The 24,703-nt window shown below is 43.5% G+C and overlaps 1 protein-coding gene across 1 annotated transcript in view; it reads right to left on the reverse strand.

Moving 5' to 3' along the window:
* DDAH1 (dimethylarginine dimethylaminohydrolase 1) overlaps nt 1-24,703 on the reverse strand; it is a 629,612-nt gene that overhangs the window by 358,046 nt on the left and 246,863 nt on the right. The window lies entirely within an intron of this gene.

Consider the following 24,703-nt stretch of genomic DNA (forward strand, 5'->3'; position numbering starts at 1 on the left):
ATTATGCGCTTACTGCTTCAAAGCGCTATGTGGCATTTATTCTTTAAAAAATCATATTTTGAGTACTACTTGTTGAATATTTGTTTCTTTTCTTCTTGTTTTATGTGAATATTATAATCTATTTTTCTAACCTCGTGTGGAGTCTTTTGTGGTGTTTTCGCTGTGTTACTGTTTGAAGTGCTGCACAAATATTTTACACATTGGCTCTTTACCCTTTCCATGCTTATGATGAGCTCAGCTTGTCATAAGCCGCAGTACGCCACATAATTTGGTGTGTGGTCTGCTGCGGCCCTCCAAAGCGCAGCTAATTCCCCGCCTGTGCGGGTATTCTATTGGAGTGGGCGACTCATGACGAGTCCAGCTCGTCATGAGCACAGCTCTACTGTGCAGCATGAGGAGCTGGAACCATCAAGAGTACCGCAGCGCTGCGCGCGGCCCCTCCACCACTGGGGAATTAGCCCCGCGTGGAAGGGGTTAAGTTAAGCCTGACTGCTCAAAGCAAGGTATCTGAGGGTGAGCATGGGATAATTTAGGATGTGTTGTGACTTACCCTGACTAGGAGTGTGTTTCTTGTTTGGACAGGGTACATACCTCAGCCAATCAGAAATCCAATTTCTAACCCTCTTTCCTGTGACCTCCTCTGTTGGCACCATCTGTCTGGATTTTGAGCTGCGCTATTGTATCCACGATGGTTGAGGCTTGGTATATGACAGGGTTAGTCCAAAGCAAAATTTCTGTCACAAAGAAGCAATCTCAGGTAGTCATGATAATTTAAAATTGCTCTTGTTATGCATAATTATGTGCCATTCACAGCAAACATTTAGCACAAGTGCACTGTGGACTGTGAGTGGATGCTGTTTGCAGAGCTTGCTTTTTGGACCTTTTTTTGTGTGCAAAATATGCCCTTACTTTTAGCTTAGACATGAGAATGTATCTAACAGTAATATACAGTACCAAATGCCAGTTTTGCATAGTGCATAATTTTGTGTAATTTTGCATGTTATTCCCAAAATGTCTTGTAATAACGCAAATACAAACTATGCAAATTCCACACACACCTAGAGAGGATGTGCCTTGGGACACTGGGTTAGTATGGGCAGTGGAAAGGGAAGAAGTTCTTCTGCTAGTTGGAAAACAAAAAATAGCCAGGGCCACTGAAATGATGTGATCGTGCAGCTGCAACTTTTTTTGCATAACTATGCACAGTACCGGTCGGTGGTGGAAGTAGCTGCCGGGCAGTGACGTGGGGAGAGGGAGGGGCAGGGTGGGGGTAGTAATCTATGGATTATGGACGATTACTGGTAAGTAAACATATAAATAAATAAAACGAATTTTGTTATGTGCACTGCATCGCATTTGGGGATGCAGTGTACGCAAAGAAATGTGTTTTATTTATTTATATGTTTACTTACCTGCAATCCTCTGTAATCCTTAGATTACTACCCCCCACCCTGCCCCTCCCCCTTCCTACGTCACCGCCCGGCAGCTACTCCCACCCCGACCGCTACTGACTATGCATTAGCCACATAATCCATCATCTGCTGCATAGTCCGCAGACTTTAACAAAATAATTGCTTCTTGCTCAAATGGTTCAAAAAGCACTAAAACGCAGTAACACGTGTATCTGGGCATTGCAAGGTCCTTTGCAAACTTGACTGGTCACCTTTCTGTTGCTAATTGCTGTATTTGGATATTAAACTGGTACAATGTCCAGACACTGTTAACATGTCTAAAACTAGCAAAATAAGGAAGTAATACTATGACAAAAGGTGCCGCAGTTCGCCACATAATTTGGTGTTTCTAACTGCATAATTTACTCAACTCTGCCGTATAATTTGTCCTCTCCTGCTGTATAATTCCAGTGGCCCTGAAAATAAAGAGTCATCTGTCTCAATGTAAGGACTCACCTCACGTATGCAAGGACGAGGGAGAAAGAGGGGGAACAATATTTATTAAGACTCTGCAAAGTTTTTTTTTTTCGTAAGCAATCTTCAACATTTCCAAATTATCGGGCTTCCATTAGTTTGAAGAGTTTTCCCAAGTCTTATTACATTTAGGCACTGGAGTAGCTATTCCCAAAAACTGCTAATATTTCTCATGAGTGTCCCTTAGCGCTGAAAAGCGTTGTGCCATTTTCTCATGAGTTAAAATATAAAATCGTATTTCGCGCGGTTTTGTCACTGGATGGATGACACCGATTTTTCTCGCATAAAAAGGCATTAACATAAAGATTCTCAGTTGGACATCCGCCTGCGGTGAAATTCATGGGCGATGGGTAATAATCAGTGTATTCCCGAAAATTACTGACGTTTGTGTGAGGAAATCTTAGCACATCCTAGGAAGCTAAGTAGAATTGTGAAGTCAAAAAGGCACGTGCTCTGCATAGAGACTATCTGAGAAGACTGCGTACAATTAGAGTGAAGTCATAATTCACGTCCTTGGACAGTGTACATTACTGTGTGTTTTCTTGGAGAGTGATAACCAAGCCCTGGCTTTCCATCCATGTTTATTAAATACGTACATATTTTTCAAATGGCAGCATATTTTGGAAATATTCACAATTCTAAATAATGACAATCGCAGATTCCGAGGAACAGTTTGTTAAACAACTGATAATACTTCAAGTGAATGTAGCATCCCCACAGGCCGCATCTTGGCCTGCCCAGCAAGAATAATACAATAAAAAAGCGAGCGCTGCTCTGTGACACACAGGCAAGCAGGGGACAGCGGCCTTGACAGTGAAATACAGCCTCTTCTTGAAACCAAATCAGGGAATTCCCATGGCAGAAATGATAAGAAAGGGTAAACCTTGAACAGCTGAAATGGGTTGTAATTCACAACAGTGGGAATGGAAAGGCACCTGCGACTGGTTACATTCTCACTAGAGTGTTCTAGTTCAGGAGGGTGACACAAAGGCTGTAGGATTTGCGTTATTAAATTAGCATGTTCAATATTACGTCAATAATTGTAATTGTTGTTCACTTTTCCCTTTTTAGGTACTATTGTTTGATTTATACAAAAAATTACAAATTTTCATCCATGGGTCTACTCCTGTCTGTAGGTGTAGACTTACATGTTGTAATTCTCACAGATTTCAAGGAGTACTCATGAAAAGATGTAATAGTTGCAACTTTTTAGGAGTACTCACAAATGGAAGCAGTTACACGAGAACTGGTACATAATGTGCAAATATGGAGATTTATATGCTTACCAAAATTACATTGCACACTCGATTTTTTTTATTTAATAGGGAATTTTCCACACACACACAAACACACACACACACACCTTACACCACGTTTACTATCCCTCATCCATTTCCAGGGTGGAAATGGGCTAAGGAAAAAGTTTCCCTGTTCTGGAAAGCTCACTCCTTATCTGTGGGAGCGTATGCGCCTCCAGGAAATATTACAGCATAGTCGTGTAATATGACATGTTAGTAAACAGATTTGCTACCGTAGATTCACAGTTGACTACAAACCATAGATCTGCTCTGATAAGGCAAGCCTGCATGTGTAACTTGCACTTACATGTGCAAATGGATGTGTGACAGGTGACAAGACACTGTGGGGTTGATTCATAGAAAAAGTTCTAAATCTTCACCTAATTTTGTTGACATTTTCAAAACTTTTCCAAGTTACACATGGAAACCTGCGCCAGGCAGAAATTTACAGGTATACTTCAGGAAGATTTGCAAGTTCCATTTTCTCAGGCAAAAAGATCAGATTTTTGCATGCTAACTTTTTTTCCCCCTTTTGTCTTCTCTATGGAAGCATATCTTTCCCCAAGGAGTATCCACTACCATTCCACCCACTGCCATTTTGAAGGTATTCCATTTCCAATTTTTTCATAGAAAGTGATTTACGCTTGTCTTTGGAAAGCGTAAAACTACACCATTTCCAGGGTGACAATGGTTTGGGAAGAGTTTGTAAATACCCCAAAATATGTTTGTTTGTGGTAATTTAAAACATCCAGGGCATTTCACCCCTGGAACACCCACCCTCTCTCCAAAAGAGGGCATTTAATCATATGGGAACCTTTGTCTAAGTAAATATTTTCTTTAGTGCATAAATTGTTTTTGAATTACAAAGTTGTTTACACTTGTTAATGTAGCTATTTATACGTGCATGTAAACTAAAACACACAAGTAGTATTCAGAACGAGGTCCTTAATGTTCTTCAAAAAGGGCAGTCAAAAGCTCTGTTGTTGACTATTATTACAACGCCATTTATTTCAGAGTTCTTGCTATGGTACGCAGGGGCAGATGTATCAAAATACCTATTTGCGATTCTCAAATAGCGATTTTTTGCGAATCGCTATTTGAGAATTGCAAAATGGTATGTATATAAAAAATCTCAATTTTTAGCGATTTCTTAAAATTCCTTAATTGCAATTAGCAAATTGCTAATCGCAATTAATGAATAATTCCCCATTCATTTCTATGGGCCAGGAGGCCCATAGGAATGAATGTGAAGTTATTCTCAATTTGCGATTCGCAATTTGAGAATCGCAAATTGAGAATAATTTCAAGGGTGCAAGGGTGTCATAAGGACACCCTGATGCACCCATGAAATTTACATGTGTGCGCATATGGCGCACATACATGCCCTCAGGGCATGTATGAGCGGCACATGGCACCTTCACAAATGCCAAAAAGTGCATTTGTGAAAGAAATCGTATATTAACACCAACTTGAAGTTGGTGGTAATTTGTGATTTCTTAAGGTGAATTTGCAAAACTTAAATGTTTCTTACATAGCATTTAAGAAATCGCTTTTTGCGATTCCTTAAATGCTTGCGCAAAGTTAAGGAATCGCAAATTTTGCGATTCCTTAATTTTGCGATGCCATTTCCTTCATTCATCCCGTTTTCCAGATTTTTAGTCGCAAACGCTGCTTTTTTGCGAATCGCAGCGTTTGCGACTAAAAACCCCGTTGATACATCTGCCCCGTAGTGCTTAAAAATTCGCTAGCACATTGGGCCTAAGTATTCCGCTAAAACCTTGACAACAGTATATGATTCAAATGACTATTAAATGATCAGCTGATTTGTTGTCAAAAGGAGAGTATTTCGCGAAAGATGGGACCATGTCTTGGCGGGTTCTTTTGCCCCCTCCCAAGCCGATCTACATCACTGCCACTGTTAAAAAGAGGCTGGCGCGATCAGCCTGTCGTGAGGCAGCAGAGGCCATTTGAATGAAATTAGCTAATTGTATTGGTCTGCCTGCAGTTACGCGGTGTGAACACTAGAGTGCGATGTTCAGCAATAAAAGACAAAGGACGCAGCCGCGGTGAACAATGGGGAGGACTGGAGGACTAGACCAATTGATTTCAGCGAGAGGTTCACATCGCCTGATGAATGAGCCTTTAACCATTCATTAATACATTTTTCACAAGTGGTGGGACAACAAACCATGGATTACAAAAGTAACGTTCGGACTCACAATGAAAAACAGCAAATCAACTTGAGAGAATGGGCTATAATTTACACAAAATAAGATTCCAGTACATACTGTTATCTCTGGATGCAGCAGGTTACGAATGTACACAATCGACAAGAGATTGTCTTTAGTGCAGCAGATTTAAGTGGGCCGGGTGCTGCCCGTGCTCAGGAGTATTTAAAAGTAGGTGCCGAGATGGGTCCCTATCAGGCTGTCCATTTTTACCATCCCCCACTCCTCCCTTAAAAAAAGAAAAAAAAATCTTAACTCTGCAATAGTGTCACTGTCTTGAATGTAACTTCAAAGAGACTCGTTTTTCAGTTTTATTTAGCGCAAACTTGGAGGCTTTACATGAGCACCAGTTACATTACACAAAGGCATATTCATTTTTTTAATCACAGTAAGTCAGACTCGAACCTGTTTTCTCAGCTTCAAGCTCAGCTGCACCCTTACGCCACAACCTCACCCACAAGAGCAAATAGCATTTTCAATATTACATACAACGAAATATTAGTTGTTGCTTATTTATATTATGTAATTACAACCATTGACAAAGCCAATAGTCCTGGCTTCTTGTAGGTGTAATATTACTTAGTGTTATATATCTGGATGTATTGACAGAAGCAGCAAAATACCAGTGGGGCAGCACACTATGCTAAGTACAGTTTTTTTTAGCTTAAGTGTTTTGAGTCAAGTCTTTAATTACAGAGGCCACGCCCCTATAAGAGACCCCCCAGCTTTTTCATCCCACTTACTAGCCTGCAGCCTGCTCGAAGGAGGTAAGAGGCCTAGCCTGAAGCTAATATTCAGTGTTCTGATGTCAGAGGAAGAGAGGTCGAAGGAATGCGGGACAGGAGATATTTATTTAAAATAGGGGGGCATATTATCAAGGAGGATTATCTCCGCTTTTTTGGCTTTAAAAGCCAAGAAAGCGGAGATAAAATTATCTCCCTATTACCTAGCTGTCGCTAACACCAGTTAGCGACAGCTAGTAGGAGATAGCGACCATCTTGGGCCCGCTTTGCATGTCAGTGATATTTATCACTAATGACATGCAAAGTGGGCGTGCCAAGATGTTAGCGACTGGAGACAGTCGCTAACATCGCTATCTCCTATTACCAACTTTTGGAGATATTTGCGCTAAGCGCGAATATCTCCAAAAGCTAACACCTGCCCTGAGCAGTTCTTAGCCATGTTATCCAATGGGAGGTGGATAACATGGCTAAGAGCATTAGCTCAGTAATGCATGAATATCACTGACTTTTCAGCGATATTCACGCATTTCAGCCGATTTTTATCGCTTAGGAGATATACCTTGATAATAGCAAGGTTCCTAAGCGATAAAAATCACCTCAGCTGGGCGATAAAAATATCGCCGCTAAACCAACATAGCGATAATTATCGCTAGTTGTTGGTAATATGCCCAAGGAATCTTTACCCTATATTCACTAGAGCTCAAAGTAAACACTTTTGAGTATTTTGAAAAAACACCAGTTTAACAAGTGGGATATCTAGAGTGCTAAAATTATTACACATGTTCCCAATGCACAGAAATTCTGTATACAAGTGTATTTGTGCAGGGCACAGCTGTACCTCTGTTAATATGCAATTACAGCGCACAGATGTTAGCTCTGAAACAGTGAGCAGGTTGCCTCACTCTGGTTCCGAGATGTGCTGTCTGCAGCTCATGCATCAACAAAGAGAAATTCCACATTAAAAGAATTACAAAGATTTTCCGTCGGGTTTGCATTACTTTTTTAACACAGACTCGATACAAAATGCAGGTTGGTATTTGCAAGCCAATGCAAATATTGATTATTTGCGTTGGTGTGTAACCAAAGGTAACACAAATTTGTAAACTTTGTAAAAGTAACGTTACTTTGCATCAAGGGGGCCTTCTTGTGCACCCATCCATGGAGTTTAACGTACATTTATATCCACAAAGAGTTTTAGACATGGATTTGACCCAAAAACCTGTGCCTCCCTGAGGCTTACCTAATTAGGAGAAATATTTTAATTCTTTTAGCTTTTTCCTCATTCTGCAGCACACATACAAAGAGGAAATTGTCATAAAGCATAGTTTTGTGTAGGAATGGACCCCTTCCTGCCCGAAAACTATGCTGGCTACAACACAAAGACAATTCTACTGTGGTGCAAGGGTGCCTGCATTGGTGCATGGCTGCTGAGAGTGCGTCAGCACAGGGAGCAAGCAGAGGTTTTCTACTGCCGTGCATTGCATCAACTCTTTGTAAATCTAAATCTGAAATGCATGCACTTTAGACAGAGTAAAAACAGACCTGCAATTCTGGGCCAGTGAAGGTTCATAATATGTCACTGGTGTGAAAGTGAGAAAATTAGAGTATGTATAAAGAGTTCTCTGTAGGAAGCTGGCTCTTTATATAGCGGACCAAAATGAGGTACACTGTGTTTAAAGTCCACACATTTGGCTGACAGAGGCACAAATGATAACCCAAATGCTCTCTTTTGAGGTACTGTGGGCAAGCGGTTGGCATATCAGCGGGTAGTGCTAAGCATCTAGTGCACACACAAAGGCAGTAAGTGAGACCCACACTCAATAAAGAAATCGGACACCAAATTATAAAAATAATGCATACGTTATGTATGAATTTAGATACCAAGATCATTGGAACTGGGTAAGTACTATTTGAGTAATGAATGTTTACAGATTTCAAAAGTTGACACTGCAAATTTTGGGAGTGGTAATGTTATCCTATGGGGAAAAACATGTATTGCATTTGGGTACTTAACCGTGACTTATGGACTTTTCTCTGGGACTTATGGTGAGTATGGGACAAGGTCCAAAGCCATACAAACAAGTCACCTCAGGAGACTCTGGGGCAGCTGCAGCTGCTGCAGGTAAAAGCAGGGGGGGCGGCTGGGAGCAGATTTCGAGAGATGACCACAAGGGAAAATTAAATAAATGGTTAATTTTCCCTTGTGGTTGTCTCTGGAAAACCCCCAGCCGACCCCACCGCTTTTACCTATAGTGGGCACGGCTGCTCTGGGGTATCCTGGTGCAGAGGTATGTTACTGCGTCGGGTATTTCATTTACTTCAATGGGGAACAGTACGGTCAGAGAGCGGCTGTAAGCTGGAACTGTGGGCCAGTCTGAGGGAACCCAGAGGGGGTCAAGTCCCTTGAGATACTTGGGCATGTAGGGGCACTGTTGGTTCATTTCTCTTTGGCCTGTGGGGCTCGGGTGTAGTGGTGTCTTTTGGCACTGAGTTAGGTGCTGGAGTCACTAGCAGTGGAGGGGGCATGCCGAAAGAGGCTACAGGGGTCGACTGGAAGTCCAGTCTGGCCAGATGAAAGGATGGGTTTGGCTGCTCTGGGTCTCAGGAACCTGTCGGTAACCTCACACCCTTGGACTTAGGTTGTGAGGCGTGGGTGCAGAGGCACTTTGAGGTGTCAGGTGATGGCAGTCGGAGACTCACTCTTTATACAACAGGTACTGGGCACACGTGTGATAAAGACAAAGTTAGTAGTACAGTAGTATTGAGACAAAAAAACACGATGAACACCAGTTGTAAGATGAAGACAGTATATGATACTTTATACAAGTCTTCTTTTCTCTCTGTTGTTTACAAACGCTAGTCGACACGTGTTTCATCAACAGGGCAATGCCTGTGAGTCATCAGGGCGGGAATCCGGCGAAACTGAATATTACAGGACGAGGTAGTAGTCAGCAAGGGTGAAGATAAAAACAAAGATGTGTGCGATGCAGTCGGGTACGACTGATGCGGGGTGTCCTTCGGACAGTGTGCTTGCTCCGGGCTGTAGTCTGGCTAAATGTTCCTGTCTTCAACTTACAACCAGTGGTCATCGTGTTTTTTTGTCTCAATACTACTGTACTACTAACTTTGTCTTTATCACACGTGTGCCCAGTACCTGTTGTATATTTTGTATGGTGTTTAGTCATCCTGTGCCTGACCACCTTTGAGAGGTTACAGGGGTTTCCTCTATACTGGCAGCACCGTCCAACGCAATTTACATCGTATCCATCATTATATACTATAACTGCACTGTGTGAGCACCCTATTCTGTACAACTCAAACCCTTAGCCGAACCCTCAGGAGACTCACTCTTTGTCTTTGGTTATGCAGAAGGTAGGCAAACAGGACATCTGGGCAACTCTTGATGTGGGTTTCACTGTCCCTGAAGTCCCTCGACATACAGGTTGGCTTTCTTCAGCTTTGGTTCCAGAATGGACACAAAAAGCCTTGGTTGCTGCAAGGCATCCGGTACCCCAGGTGTTGGTACTTCACAGTTCTGGTCGGACTTGGCGTCCCCACACTTGGAGGAAGGATGGATCTGAACTCTTTCTGGGTGGCTGCAGCATTGGTAGTCCTGTCAGGCAGCATGACAGTGAACTGGATATTTGTTCTTTGGTGCCTGCAGCTGCAGGGGAGTAGCTCCTCTACTCCAAGGGAGTTTCTTTGGGAATTTGCACAGGCAGCCCTCTGAGTTTCTTGGAGTCTGCACAGTGGCAGGATGAATCGGTTTTTCCACAAGGGCCGGGTACAGCAGGCAGGCTGGCAGGTTTGTGCCAAGTCAGTCGTGCTACTCTGTTCTCGGGTTGGAAAACTTCTCAGTTCACTTCTTCTTTTGATCTGTCGAATGTGAAGTCCTGGTATGAAGGGGTCCCCTAAATACTTAATTTAGGGGTGTTAAGGGGAGTGAGGGTTAGTAGCCAATGAGCTACATAACCCTGGGGTCACTACACCGCCTAGATGACCACTTCCTTTGGGAGAATTCCTAATGCTACCAAACACAAGATGGTGGAATTCCTAATTTTGTGTTCACTTCAGGCTGGTCACTCTAAAGTTGTGTCCAGCCTGGCAATGCAACACACCGCCTATATAGCTAATGTTCCTATCTGTCCTGGTGCCAAATGGGCCCTGGACAGGAGGAGGCATCTCCTCTGTCTGGAGAAGCCTTGGATTGCTTATCAAAGGTGGCAACAGCCTTTTAAACCTCCTTCCTTGATATGCTTATTTAGTAGCCTTCCTGGAGGAGGAGGTGTAAACACTTCTCTCCAGAACAGGCACTGTTTCTGGCCTCTGAGAGTGGGGCTCTCACCTCCTAGGTGGTCAGAAACTCATCTGCATTGACAGGCTGGATTGGACCAGTCAGCCAGCAGGCTAGAGGGCTTGTTGTGTTCAGGAGCGCTAAGGTACCCTCTGGTTGCATGCATTAATAAATCCAGCACTGGAATCAGCGTGGGTTTATTAATACTATGTGTTTGATACCAAACACCATAGATTTCAGTGAGGCAAAAAAAAGATGATTTCCCTGTTCACTTGTACTGTCAGTAATTGAGCTGGTCAGCACAGGAGCATATTTGCTCATGTAGTTATGTCCTCACATGTTGCATCTTGCCTTGGGGCTGTAAGGCCTGCCATTGGGATGAAGCACAAATATTACATGCAGTGTTAGGGGACATGGCACACAAGATGTGTACCATGGCACACACCATGCACAAGTGGGTGCCATGTCATGTTTTTACTTTTTAGAGAACATTGTCACGCAGCCTGCAGTGGCAGTCTGCGTGTGATGCTGGGTCCCTTAGAATGCCAAAATATATGCTGCAGCTCTTAGGGACGCTCTTCAGTACCTATGCCCTAGGTACCAGGGGTACCACTTATTAGGGACTTACAGAGGTGCTACAGACCTGGTCAATTGGGGATCAATTGACCAGTGAACTCGTTTTGGGGAAAGAACACTGGCACTGGGGACCTGATTAGCAGGAACCCAGTGCAATTCAGTCAACGATGCATCAAATACCAGGCAATAAGTGGGGGGACTACTGGAACAAAACCCAGTTTCCTACAGACTCCCTCAAGTGTTGCTTGTATAATGTCTCCTGTGGATTTGATCATTGTCTAATTTGAAACAATTTAGGTTTCAAGGTCATTAATTGCCATATCAAGGAGTTCTGCTTTTAAAGGAAGGATCAGTGAGATATATTAAAGTGACTGAGCGGTCAAATGAAAATATTTTCAATGGTCACAAATTGTGCAACACAATTCATTCACTCCACACTGCACACCCACCTGACTGTAACATGTTGTGCTTGTGCAATTGAACAGTGTGGGCTGTGGTGCAGCTGTGCCATGTGCCATAGACGCTGCCTATCAATAGTCTTCCTTCTCCACAACCTTGGATATGATCAAGTGCAAGATGCAACACACACCGTCCAATCACGATTCTCCTTACATTTATCGTGATTACTGAATTTAGCAATTTCAACTTAGTGCCTTTTATGAGAAAGGAAGTCATATCATGCTCATGACTTAATATTTGGTACAATATTACCAAAATCACTGACAAGAAAATATAACAATAACAATAGTTATAATAGTAATAATAGTAATATTGCCGTATAAAGTTTGATACAGTTTTTCAATCATTCCACTAAGTGCTTTTTATGACAAGACATATTTTACAAAATCAACTTCACTGTATCACACTCAGGAATACAAAATATTTTAAAGACTAAGCACAATTTAAACTTAGGTCTTACACGTTTTACATAGGTTTATATAGTAGGCACATGAATTCACAGAGCTACGTTACTGTCAATGGAGTTAAAACAGTTCCATTCTGTATGCACCAAAATATATTTTTTGGTGTTTCCCTCTATACACAATTACAGTTAGGAAGCAACGATTGGCAAAGCCAATAGCTCAGATGTTGGCTGCCTGCCTTTTGGCTCTGTTAAGGCACAATTTGTATTGTCATAGTTTATTTTTTTTAAACCTTTTTATTGGGGAAGCTAAAAGAACCTTCCCAATATTAAAAAAAATGACTAAAAGAAAAATATGTTTATCTTTTCAGAAACACATGTTGCAAAAACAACTCCTATCCCTGAAGGGAACTACTTTGTGTAAAGATGTTTTCCCTGTGGAAGTGAAGATTGCAGTTACCCACATAGAAATTAGCCAGTGGCTTAAGTGGGCGGACCCCTGGCCCCATGATGTACGCTGTAATGGGCGGAAGCAAAACACCAGACACAGGACAAATAAATGAAGAGAGGTGGCTGAAAGCCCATATATGTAAGTATATTATACATATTTTAGTAAAATCAAATAGTCTTGGCTAACACCAGACCTAAAAATCAGAGGGGTTGAATAGATGACCACAAGGAAGGCAATTTTCCCCCTGTGTGTCCCTCACACAAAAAGATCACATGGATTGGGGCCTCAGGTAGAGCAGACACGAATCTTAACCCCTTCCTGATTTACAAGGGAATGTGGTGGGATGCTTGTTTCACTTAGGCACATGGTAGGTGCAGAGGAATGGGTAATCCTGATAGGGATGGAAATAGCCAATGCCAGCATTGCATGCTCCATGTTCTCTGCAGGAGTAAGGTCTTGCATTTCTAATTCTATCCTAGGGGTAGACATGCAGTTCAACATGTAACAGACAAGAGTGAGAGGTTGCCAAAGTCTGCATGCCAAGGCCCTTCCTCAAAGTCGCTCATGGGACTGAATGCATATTATAGCAGCAGCTACATTCCCATTGCTCTAACATCTACAAAAAGCTGGTGTAACTCGGGGAGCGCAGCCTCCAGAGAACTCAGGGGCATATTTACAAGCCCCTATCGCCAACACAGCGTCACTTTTAGTGACGTTGTGGTGGCAATAGGGGCTTTGCCTCATTCACAAGGCAGTGCTAAGCCACTTAATGTGGCTTACCGCTGGCTTGTAAATATGGCCCCCTTTCTTGCTGTACTTACGGTAAAAGGGTAGAGCAATGGGTGTTGTGGTAGGCGTTCCACCACAACACCCATTGATTTTTATGCTGCTCCCTATTTACACGGATGGCATAAATAGTAGGCAGTGCCAAAATTAAGACCAAGGAAAACCTTATCTCAAAACAGGCGAAACGAGGAGAAATGCTTTATTTCTCCTTGTTTTTGCTGTTTCCATGTGTGCAGCGTTGTGCAGCACACTTAGAAACAGCAAATTGCCATTCATTATTAATATTCAGGAAGGTGACCTTCTTGCACATGAACACATTTTTTTTTAAATGACGTTTTGCAACTTCTATGTGTGCTGCATTAATCAAGGGTGCCTGCGAGAGCGCTAGGCTGCTAAGTTTAACACCCGTGCAGGGGGTAATGCAGGGCTGCACCATATTGTTGTAAATATGGTCCAGCTCTGTGTTTCTGAAGTGGCCGAGTGCGGGGTTAAGCCAAGAAGGCTAACACCGCACTCCATCACTTTGTTGTAAATATGCCCCTCAGTTCCCAACTGCGAATCAAAATTGAGAACGTCCACGCATCTGCAGGGAGTTATTTACTCCCGCGCAAATGGCCAGAAATATTTTGGTGAATTAGCGCCCCCGAGTCCTATGTTAAAGATACCCTTATAACAGACCAAAGCAGAAACATACATCTGTTAGCTTTGCCGCAAATTTAAACAACATATTTTACCGGATTCTTTTTGCATAAAAACTTTTCGTCTCAGTACTCACACCATGTAAAGCCATCTGAATATGTGGCAACCACACATCTCTAAAGCTTCACAGAATGTATAAGCGTATCCAAATACAATCTACATAATTGCACTCAGAATCCATGTTCCTGGAAACTGGTTCTCTCGCAAATATATATCACTGATGAACGACAAACGCAGAGGAAATAGGTGACTAGAATTTGGCAGCACTAAACGCTTGGAAATGCAAAAATATTCAACATCACATAAAAAAAGGTTTTGAAGCACTGTTCTGGAAACATGCATAAATTAAGCCCCTGTATTTCTTTTTCTAAATCATTAATTTCTAAAAGAAAAGACTTAGAAATATACACTGTTAATGTAATGAAAACCTATTCCAACGTCTGTAGGGAAGTGCACTAAAATGTAAGCGAACGCTAAAACAACAAAAGTAATTAAATTGAAATGTAGTGTGGCGCTCAGTTGTAAGAAATTCTATCTGCCCCTAGCGTTCCCTCAGTGAGTTTCAGTTGTTCACAATTTTAGATTGCTGTGTACTGAGGCCATCTGACCAGCCCTCGGCCACTATCTGCTCCTTCTATGATGGATTTCTCTTCGCTCTGTGAAGAGCAGCTTTAAGAATAAGTTATCCCTGGGAGATGTTAAATATCAATAATATACACATTTTATGTTCACTTTAGTAGTAAAGTTTCCTTGTCCACTTCCAAGTGCTATCCACTTGTATAATTTAGCTCCACTCCACGCCTCAAGTAGCCTAATATGCTATTCAGAAATCCCAGTTTTGTTACAGCACCTTCTTCCTAAACCAATTTGGCCATAAATTATTGCCTTATGGTGGCAGCTAGTGAGTTCATATACACTGCATGCATGTAGTTTTGTCTGACATGTCAATATTTGAAACAGGAATAACACATCTATTTCCACTTCTGAGGTGAAGAGCAAACCAATCACTTAATGCAAATGTCCCTGACCAACCAACCATTCGTGCTGGCTCTTAATTCAAACGATTCTAATACAATTGAATAATATTGTGGTGTTTGTTTCACAGAATGAACTCTGTTTCTCACAAAGGTATATATTAGTGACTACCACCTGGTTAGCTCAACTTATGCAGTGGCGGCAGGTACACACAGTGTATACAGGTATATGCAGTGAGGCGAGGTGGATGTGAGGGGAAGTAGACAGACGACAGAATAGGTATAATTAAATAAATAACACCTATTCGGTCATCTGTCGGCCCCCCTCCCGCACCCTGCCCCACCTCACCGTGTTTACCTGTGCCGGCTGCCGCTGAACTTATGACTCTTCTCCAGGCTCACTAGATCCTCCTGCTCTAGTAAACTTTGCTTTGAATTATAAAGTAATGCTCCTGTAATGAAAAGTGCTGATGTAGTTACCAAGTCATGCGGGTGGAAGGCAGGAGTGAATTCTGTAAGATAACAAAACATATTTCCTTGTTAGATTTAGATTTTACAAAACAGGGATTTCCTTTCCCATAAGACACTCTTCTAGAGCAGGAAAGGTATCATGAGTGGGAGTAGGACTTTTGGAAACCAGGTATGAACTGGTTTATTGTCACCTACCCATGACAAGCTAGTTTTACAATTACCAGCTGTTGAAAAGACAAGAACAAGATTTGCTGGGGAGAAAAAGAGAAACTTTGCTGCCAATGATTCGAGGAAATCCTGCTTTGCCACTTTTCTAAGATATAGAAGTGTCTGCTATGCTCTGTCCTGGTGTGGACCGTAAATATTGACTACAAAATATCGATAGAGACTAATATCATCGACAGAAATCAATGAATAAAATGTTGAAAGGCATGTATGTATAAGTTATATATATATATATATATATATATATATATATATATATATATATATATATATATATATATATATATATATATATATTACCTACTGGCGTTCGCCAGTAGGTATATATAGTTAGAATTTTTTCCCTATGGGACTTTTGAAAATTCTATGTCTAATAACTTTGGCGTTTGTGGATGGAATCGGCTGAAATTTTCAGGAAAATGGCACATTTTGTTTCTGAGCAGCTCCTGAAAATTTGGTGGGGTTTCGTCAAGGGGGGGCTGAGAAAAAAGGGGGGTCCCAAAACGCGTTTTTTGCATTGAGTTTTCCATAGGGCGGTTGGACTCACTTTTAGCTCGAACGGCTGAATGGATTTGCACGAAACTTGGCAAAATTGTAGGGACTGTTAGCCCGATGTGCCTTTGCTAGGTCTCAATATATGTGCTCCAGTAGTTTTTGAGAAATTAACGTTCAAACCAAGATATATATCTGTAACAGCGCTCTGGGCAGCGATCCGGTCCGCTTACTTTTCGCTTATCGGAACTTTGCGCGCAGAAAGCTGATTGGCTCTCCGGTGTCTGTCAACATTCTAAACAGTCCGGAGCGGACGCCATCTTGTCTCTCGGTAGGATCGAGAGAGAAGAAGAGGTGGAAAACGAAGGGGGAATTTAATGAAAGGGGGCAAGGTATCCCCCTCTTGACCTCCTAGGAATGTTGTTGGGGTTATTAAAGGGTCCCGTGGGGAAAATAAAAAAAAAATGATTTTTCACGGTAGAAGCGCGGCCGCGAACTGGTAGCGAAACGGGAATTCGCCATTTTGTGCTTCGTAAATTAAATTACTAGTTATAAGTGGGTACGGGAGACGTATCCTAATCCCCTATGTTTCCTGAGGGTGGGTGAGGAGGCTGATATATGTTGATACATCTCTTCCAGCGGCTGTGCGTGAGCTTTTTTTTTTTTTTTGCTGCGTGACAGTCCGGAGCGGCCGCCATCTTGTCTCTCGGTAGGATCGAGAGAGAAGAAAAGGTGAAAAACTAAGGGGGAATTTAATGAAAGGGGGCAAGGTATCCCCCTCTTGACCCCCTAGGAATGTTGTTGGGGTTATTAAAGGGTCCCGTGGGGAAAATAAAAAAAAAATGATTTTTCACGGTAGAAGCGCTTCACGGGCCGCGAACTGGGCCGCAAACTGGTAGCGAAACGGGAATTCGCCATTTTGTGCTTCGTTAATTAAAGTACTAGGTATAAGGGGGTGCGGGAGACATATCCTAATCCCCTATGTTTCCTGAGGGTGGCTGAGGAGGCTGATATATGTTGATATATCTCTTCCAGCGGCTGCGCCATCTTGCCTTTTTTCGAATGCCACAATTTTGTCGTGCACGGCAGCCATTTTAGATGCCAGGCTGGTCCCAGGCTATCACCTACCCCTGCGGATGTAGTTTATGGCCCCAGCTGTAGAGAATTCAGACATGCCAATTCTCCTGATTCAGGCGTGTGAGTACTGATTTCAGTGCTAGTCTCCCGCCTCCCGATTTCTGCAAGCAAAAACCCGGGGGCATATTACTAACAACTAGCGATAATTTTTGTCTATAACTTGTTTAGAGACAAAAATTATCGCCGCACATCGGCGATTTTTATCGCAGATAAACCTTGCTATTATCGCAGAAAAGTCAGCGATATTCATGTATTATCGACCTAATGCTCTTAGCCATGTTATCCACCTCCCATTGGATAACATGGCTAAGAACTGCTCAGGGCAGGTGTTAGCTTTTGGAGATATTCGCGCTTAGTGCGAATATCTCCAAAAGTTGGTAATAGAAGGTAGCGATGTTAGGGACTGTTTCCAGTCGCTAACATCTTGGCACGCCACTTTGCATGTCATTAGTGATAAGTATCACTGACATGCAAAGCCGGGCCCAAGATGGTCGCTATCTCCTTTTAGGTGTCACTAACTGGTGTTAGCGACAGCTTGATAATAGGGAAATAATTTTATCTCCGCTTTCATGGTTTTTAAAGCCAAAAAAGCGGAGATAAACCCCCTTGATAATATGCCCCACGATTCCTTGGGGGTTTCAGCTGATAGGGCTTGGTATTGTGTTACATGGTAATTTTTCCATGAAACGTCAGAGGGTCGATGTAGGGGTTCTAGAAGAGGTGATAAACCATTTAAGCCTCATGAACAAGCGCATGGTCTTTTAAAGATTTCTGAAGTACTCGGGGCGGCGGTGTGTGTGTGCCCTCTTTCAGGAGCGGGCGGGGGGGCACTGCCAGCAACTTGCCAGGTCAGGTAGTGTTCAACACGTGCATCACCCTTTCTCTGCCTGCTATTGCGCTCCATGCTTCGGAAAGGTAAGAAAAAGAACGTGCATTTGAGTTTGAAATGTCCGATCCTGCAGCAGCACACTTCCAAAGCCCACACATGACAATAACCCGATTCAAGGCCCCATTCACCCGTTTTTCAAAAAATAGATAACACTCCAACAAAGTAAGGTTATAAAACTTTATTAACTTTTAACGATAATGAACAGAACAAAAACTAAAAACATTTAAACATTTATTAACACAAAAAGCAACAATGGTTAGAAGCTGTCTTTTGTGCGAATAGTCCCAAGGCAGCACAACGTGCAGAGTTCTGGACGGCACCCAGGTGATGTCGCCTGGGTGCCGCACTGGTTTAGGGATCCTACAATGCTGCTCTGAAAATTGGCGTGGGGCGTCCCGGGTGGGGCGGGGGGAGGCCTCGTCAGTAGCGGTCTGTTGTGCGAATAGTCCCAAGGCAGCACAACGTGCAGAGTTCTGGACGGCACCCAGGTGATGTCGCCTGGGTGCCGCACTGGTTTAGGGATCCTACAATGCAGCACAGAAAAACAGCGTGGGGCGTCCCGGGTGGTGCGGGGGGAGGCCTCGTCAGTAGCGGTCTGTGTCCAGTGTCACATGGCTGACACAACATGTACGACAGGCACCCAGGTGATGTCCAGTAAACTGCCGCACTGGTTTTGGTATCCTACAATGCTGCTCCGAAAATTGGCGTGCGGCGGCCCGGGGGGCGGGGGGGGAGGCGGCGTGAACGGGCCTCCCCAGGTGGCGGCCATTCAGCTGTTTACCGCCCGCTCTTGCGACTACAGCGTCTCGCTCACCATGTAGTTGAGTTGTTCCCACTCTTGCGGTGCAGCGATAGGCGGCTGCCACATGACTCTTAAAATGGCGGACGGCTCTTCGGTTTTGGGCCTGGTCCACTGAAATGGCCCTGGGACACCTTGGAAGTCGGATGCTTGCCTGCTAGGGCTTGGGCTCCATTCTCGAAAAGCGTCCCCTCAGCCGTGAAGATTGTATAAAAGTCTTGGGGGCTCCCGACTCCCGCAGGCTTTCGGTGGGGAGCGGCTGCCATGATTGCTCGCGGAATGACCACGACGGAGCCACGAGATGGTGGTGCTCTCATGCTGACGCCAGCTTCAGTCTGAATGATCCAGAAACAAGGTGGGGCTTTCATCGTTTGGGAAAAAAAAATGTTCTAAACCAATGAAAAGTGTTATTTTTAGGTCATATGACCAAGCCTTCCATCTTTAGGAAACCAAAAGTAAAATGAACCAATGAAAAGTTTTATAAACAAGTCACATGACCTGTTATGCGACATAGGGCTACAAAAAGCGTAGAAAATCCGTTGGCACGTGAGGCGGCGTCAGTAGCGGACCGATGTGCGAATAGGCCGAAGGCAGCACAACGCGCCGAGATCCGGATGGCACCGAGGTGGTGTCCAGCAAATTGCCGCACTGGTGTGGCCATCCTACAATGCTGCGCCGAAAGACGGCGTGTCCAGCTGAATTGCGGTCACTGTTGCGGTACAGTGACTCGAACGCGCCGAGATCCGGATGGCGCCGAGGTGGTGTCCAGCAAATTGCCGTACTGGTGTGGCCATCCTACAATGCTGCGCCGAAAGACGGCGTGTTCAGCTGAGTTCCGGTCACTCTTCCGGCACAGTGACTCGAACGCGCTGAGATCCGGATGGCACCGAGGTGGTGTCCAGCAAGTGGCTGCACTGGTGTGGCCATCCTACAATGCTGCGCCGGAAGTCGGCGTGGGGTGCCCCGTTGGCTTATGAGGTGATGTCAGTAGTGGACTGATGTGTGAATAGGTCGGAACCAGCACAAGGCGCCAAGATCCGAATGGCAAGTCCTGGATGTTGAGTGCCTCAGTTGAGATTTCTGAGCAGTGCTTGTAGAACTGTCTGAAGCTTATTTGCACCTGCTGCAGCTTCACTAGGTCCGGCGGAACTTGTTGCTTTTTCCTTTCTGCTTCTTTTCCTACAATGCGTTTCTTCTGAAGACACGACCAGGTCCCTGAATGTGTGCAGGGGGACGCTATTGAATGAATGAACGCGCCGAGATCTGGATGGCACCGAGGTGGTATCCATCAAATTGCCGCACTGGTGTGTCCATCCTACAATGCTGCGCCGAAAGTCGGCGTGGGGTGCCCCGTTGGTTTATGAGGTGATGTCAGTAGCGGACCGATGTGTGAATAGGTCGGAACCAGCACAAGGCGCCCTGCACTGTTGAGCCTTTTTCAATGTCTGTTTTTTGTTCTTTCCCTTCCATCAAAAACAAAACAAAAATACAAGGCGCCAAGATCCGAATGGCAAGTCCTGGATGTTGAGTGCCTCAGTTGAGAGTTCTGAGCAGTGCTTGTAAGACTGTCTGAAGCTTATTTGCACCTGCTGCAGCTTCACTAGGTCCGGCGGAACTTTTTTCCTTTTCCTTTCTGCTTCTTTTCCTACAATGCGTTTCATCTGAAGACACGACCAGGTCCCTGAATGTGTGCAGGGGGACGCTATTGATTGAATGAAAATGGCGGCTTGACACAAAGCTGACTCAAGCGTTACTGTTGGTGCTATACAGACAAAAATTGGTTTTCAGTTTGTACATTCTTCAGGTTTTTTTTTCCATCCAAGTCTGATTGAGAGTTTGTAGAAAAATGGCTTCAGATTTTCCACATACTACTCTTCAACATTCTTCCTAAATGTAACAATGTGAAACTCACTAGGAGAACGGCTGTTTCTGTTTCCTTTCAAAATGCTGCCACCAATATTTTCTGAATGGAAGACATCATCTTGTAACATAAAGGGCCGAAAGGGGTTCTGGTCTGGCCGATGGTTGGTGGAGACATTTTGACTATATCTTGGACCTGCCCGGCCTCGCCCAAAATGGCGCCGGTATAAATGGGACTCGTAACTCTTTGCCCGCAAATGTATATCTAGAAAATGTTATTGTAAGTGGCCCTGTCGTATTTTAATTACAAAATGTACGTCCACCGATACCGCAACTGTTAGACACCTTTGTTCTTGTCACCTAATGGCCCGCTCGTTACGTTCTTCTACAGTGTAAATGTCTCCTCATCATATACGATTTGAGTTTGCTCCGTGGCCGGCCCACGTGGTTATAGGCCCGTATTTGTATACTGACATTTTCACAATAAAGGTTTTTAAAACAAAACACGGTAGTAGTATTTTCATTTGTAAAGTTTTTACTTTTAGTGACTGTTTTCGAATCAGTAAAAGGCAAGTGAAATAAAGCAGTCCAATTACATGACGGATAAAAGGTATAATATGTAGGAACGCAGTAAAGATAAATGGTCAAGGGCAGTTGTGTTTTTCATGTCTGCAACATAAAGTGATCGATAAGAATCTGATAATCAGGCGTATCGGCGACTAAGACAGCAGGCCGAATCTCTTTTACTCAACGGCTCCGTCATGGAAGGAAGAAACGCCCTTTTTCTCGAAAAAGGAATATATTTTACTTGCCAGACAGTTGTAAATTTTCCGGGAAAGTACATTAGCCTGGAATATTATAACATATGTTTGAAAAAAAAATATTGTTCGAAAATAATAAAAAGCGTAATTTTTAGGTCATATGACCAAGCTTTTCATCATTAAATTAACAAAAGTAAAATGAACCAATGAAAAGTTTTATTAACAAGTCACATGACCTGTTATGCTTACGTTACGCGCTGCGCGCCGCGCCTCGGATCACTTCCGGGTGCGCTAACGCGGCGTGTCATAAAACGCATTACGCGACAACGTAGGTCAAGAATATAGTCTAAATGTCTCCACCAACCAGCGTTCAGAACACAACCCCTTTCAGCAGTCCAAAAAGTTCTGTTAAATGACAACAGAGGGGACAGGCAACAAGAACCATCAGTCAAAGAGGGGAGGGCAAGTTCTTCTCTTCCGGGTCATGTTGGGGCGCTACCGGAACTGATCGAATTGGTAGTCTACAGTGTTTCTGGATGTTTCAGACTAAAGCTGGCGTCAGCATGAGACCACTACCATCTCGTAGCTCCGTCGTGGCCATTCCACGAGCAATCATGGCAGCCGCTCCCCACCAGAAGCCTGCGGGAGTCGGAGGCCCCCAAGACTTTTGTAGAATCTTCACGGCTGAGGGGACGCTTTTCGAGAATGGGATCCAAGCCCTAGCAGACAAGCGTCCGACTTCCAAGGTGTCCCAGGGCCATTTCAGTGGACCAGGCCCAAAACCGAAGAGCCGGCCGCCATTTTGAGAGTCCTGTGGCAGCCGCCTATCGCTGCACCGCTAGAGCGGGCGCATCTCAACTACATGGTGAGCGAGACGCTGTAGTCGCAAGAGCGGGCGGAAAACAGCTGAATGGCGGAAGAGGCACAGTGTAGCAAAAGCGGGCGGAATGGCAACTAAAACGATAAAGGGGCGCCTCACTACAGCTTGTCTTCAGGTCAAACGGATTGTGGGACAAGGTCCAGAATTGAAGAGTCATCAAAAGGCAAAAAGTACCGCCGGACCCCGGGAGCCGGCCGCCTATGTCGGGGGCGATCTCAGGCTACACCAGTGCTATAAGACTTGGGGAGGGTGTCGGAGCCAAGCGTCTTCTCCGAGTCCATGGCCATCACAGCGCCCCTCAGGGGCCTCCGTCAAGCTGTTTAGGAAGGTAACATATCATATTGTTTTCTAATGCAGTCAGGTCCACAAACGACACTCACTTACTTTGAGAATAGTGAAGCTGCAGTAGGAGGAAATAAGCTTCAGACAGTGTTACAAGCGCTGCTCAGAACTCTTAACTATGGCACCCAACATCCAGAACTTATGCTATTTGAGAATGGTAGTGACATCGAAGCATCTCGGGGACCAAAACCATTAACGTACTTTCACGTATGAAAATCTTACTTGGGGAGGGGGCAGGAGCGAAGCGCCCCCTCCCAGTCAGCGCCACCACACCGTATGTTGAAAATCTGAAGCCATCGTTCTACAAAGTCAACCAAACTTGGATTGAAAAATCTAGAAAAATGTACAAACTGAAAACCAGTTTTGGTCTGCATAGCATCAGTAACAACGCTTGAGTCAGCTTTGTGTCAAGCCGCCATTTTGATTCAACAAAGCACAGGCATTGAAAAAGGCTGAAATTCAGAACTCTAAACTATGGCACCCAACATCCAGGAGCTTGCTATCCGGATCTTGGAGCCTTGTGCTGTTTTCGATCTATTCACACATCGGTCCACTACTGACATCATCTTATAAACCAACGTTATGTAAATAGTTTTTTAATAAAATGTTTTACCCTATTTCTTTGCTGGTGTGTTGTCTATATTTTTAATATTTGCATAGGGTTTGTCATTATTTTGTGCGGGATGGGTGATGGAGCCGAGCTGTCTTGCAGCCCTCATGGTGTGGAGCTCAGTTCATCTCACTATTTTCGTATTTCTCAAGAAGGGTTGTTCCTAATATTTCTATTTTAGCGAGGTCAAAAAGAGATCCAATTAGTGGCCTACTGATTTTGCTCGATTACTTTTATTTTTTTACACGATTTTTCACTATCTGCAAAGACTAAACAGAGTATTGCGACTTTGTGCTTGTTTGTAAATAGAGAATGATCCAAAGAGAACCAATTCTAAAACAGTAAATGCTTGGACAACAATCAATCAAATGGAGAGACAAGGAGGTACGACGGATTACAACGGGGGTAAAGGCCTGCGTTAACTACCCTTCTGTATCTGCAAAGAGAGAGTACTAACAAAGGCAAAAGAGGGGAGGGGGGGGGGGCAGCGTTCAAAGCACATCAGCGTGCATAAATACGAAAATGTTTTTATCTATCACGTACTTGACATTTTAAAGCTTTTCATATTTGCTATTAAAAAACCAATGAAATTCACAGAAAAAACCATAGGTTATAGTGGATATATAGTTAGGAATTTGCATTTACAAAACCTTGAAAATTCAATGAAAAAACCATAGGTTATAGGCCATATATAGTTAGGAATTAGCATTTACAAAACCTTATTTTACTCGCATAAAACCATTGAAATTCCATATATAGTTAGCTAACTATAAGCGCTAACTATATATCGCGCACCCGCAATCCACTGCTGATGATGTCACATATTACATCATTCATGACATGGTCAGTGACATCACTGATGACATCACTGATGACATCTCAAATGACATCACTGATGACAACTCAAATGATATCAATGATGACATCTCAAATGACATCACTGATGACAACTCAAATGACATCACTGATGACATCTCATTTGTCATCACTGATCACATCACTCATGTGATAATACAATGAACCTCTTCAGACTCTAATATAACCTTACATACACTCAGTATAAACAGACACTCACAGACTGTCACTCATCCATGGACTTACTCACACACCTAGTCAGTCATGCAAAGAATCAATCACACCTCCATTTCCTCAACTATACAGTTATACACATCTTACTTATTCAAACATATAATAACACATATTTACTCTCTTATATAATCCCTGATACAAGCTCACAGTGATCGATACAGCCACTCACACATTCACTGGCTCTTATGTTCAGTTATTTATATATCTCAACTCTCACATGTATTGTGTTTTACATACGTACTTACTTGCACATGTAGCAATGAGAAATCCATTCACTCACCAACACACCCATGCACAGTCAACCGCTCATAT

This window comes from Lissotriton vulgaris, chromosome 1_1 (assembly GCF_964263255.1).
Source record: "Lissotriton vulgaris chromosome 1_1, aLisVul1.2, whole genome shotgun sequence".
NCBI classification, from domain to species: domain Eukaryota; kingdom Metazoa; phylum Chordata; class Amphibia; order Caudata; family Salamandridae; genus Lissotriton; species Lissotriton vulgaris.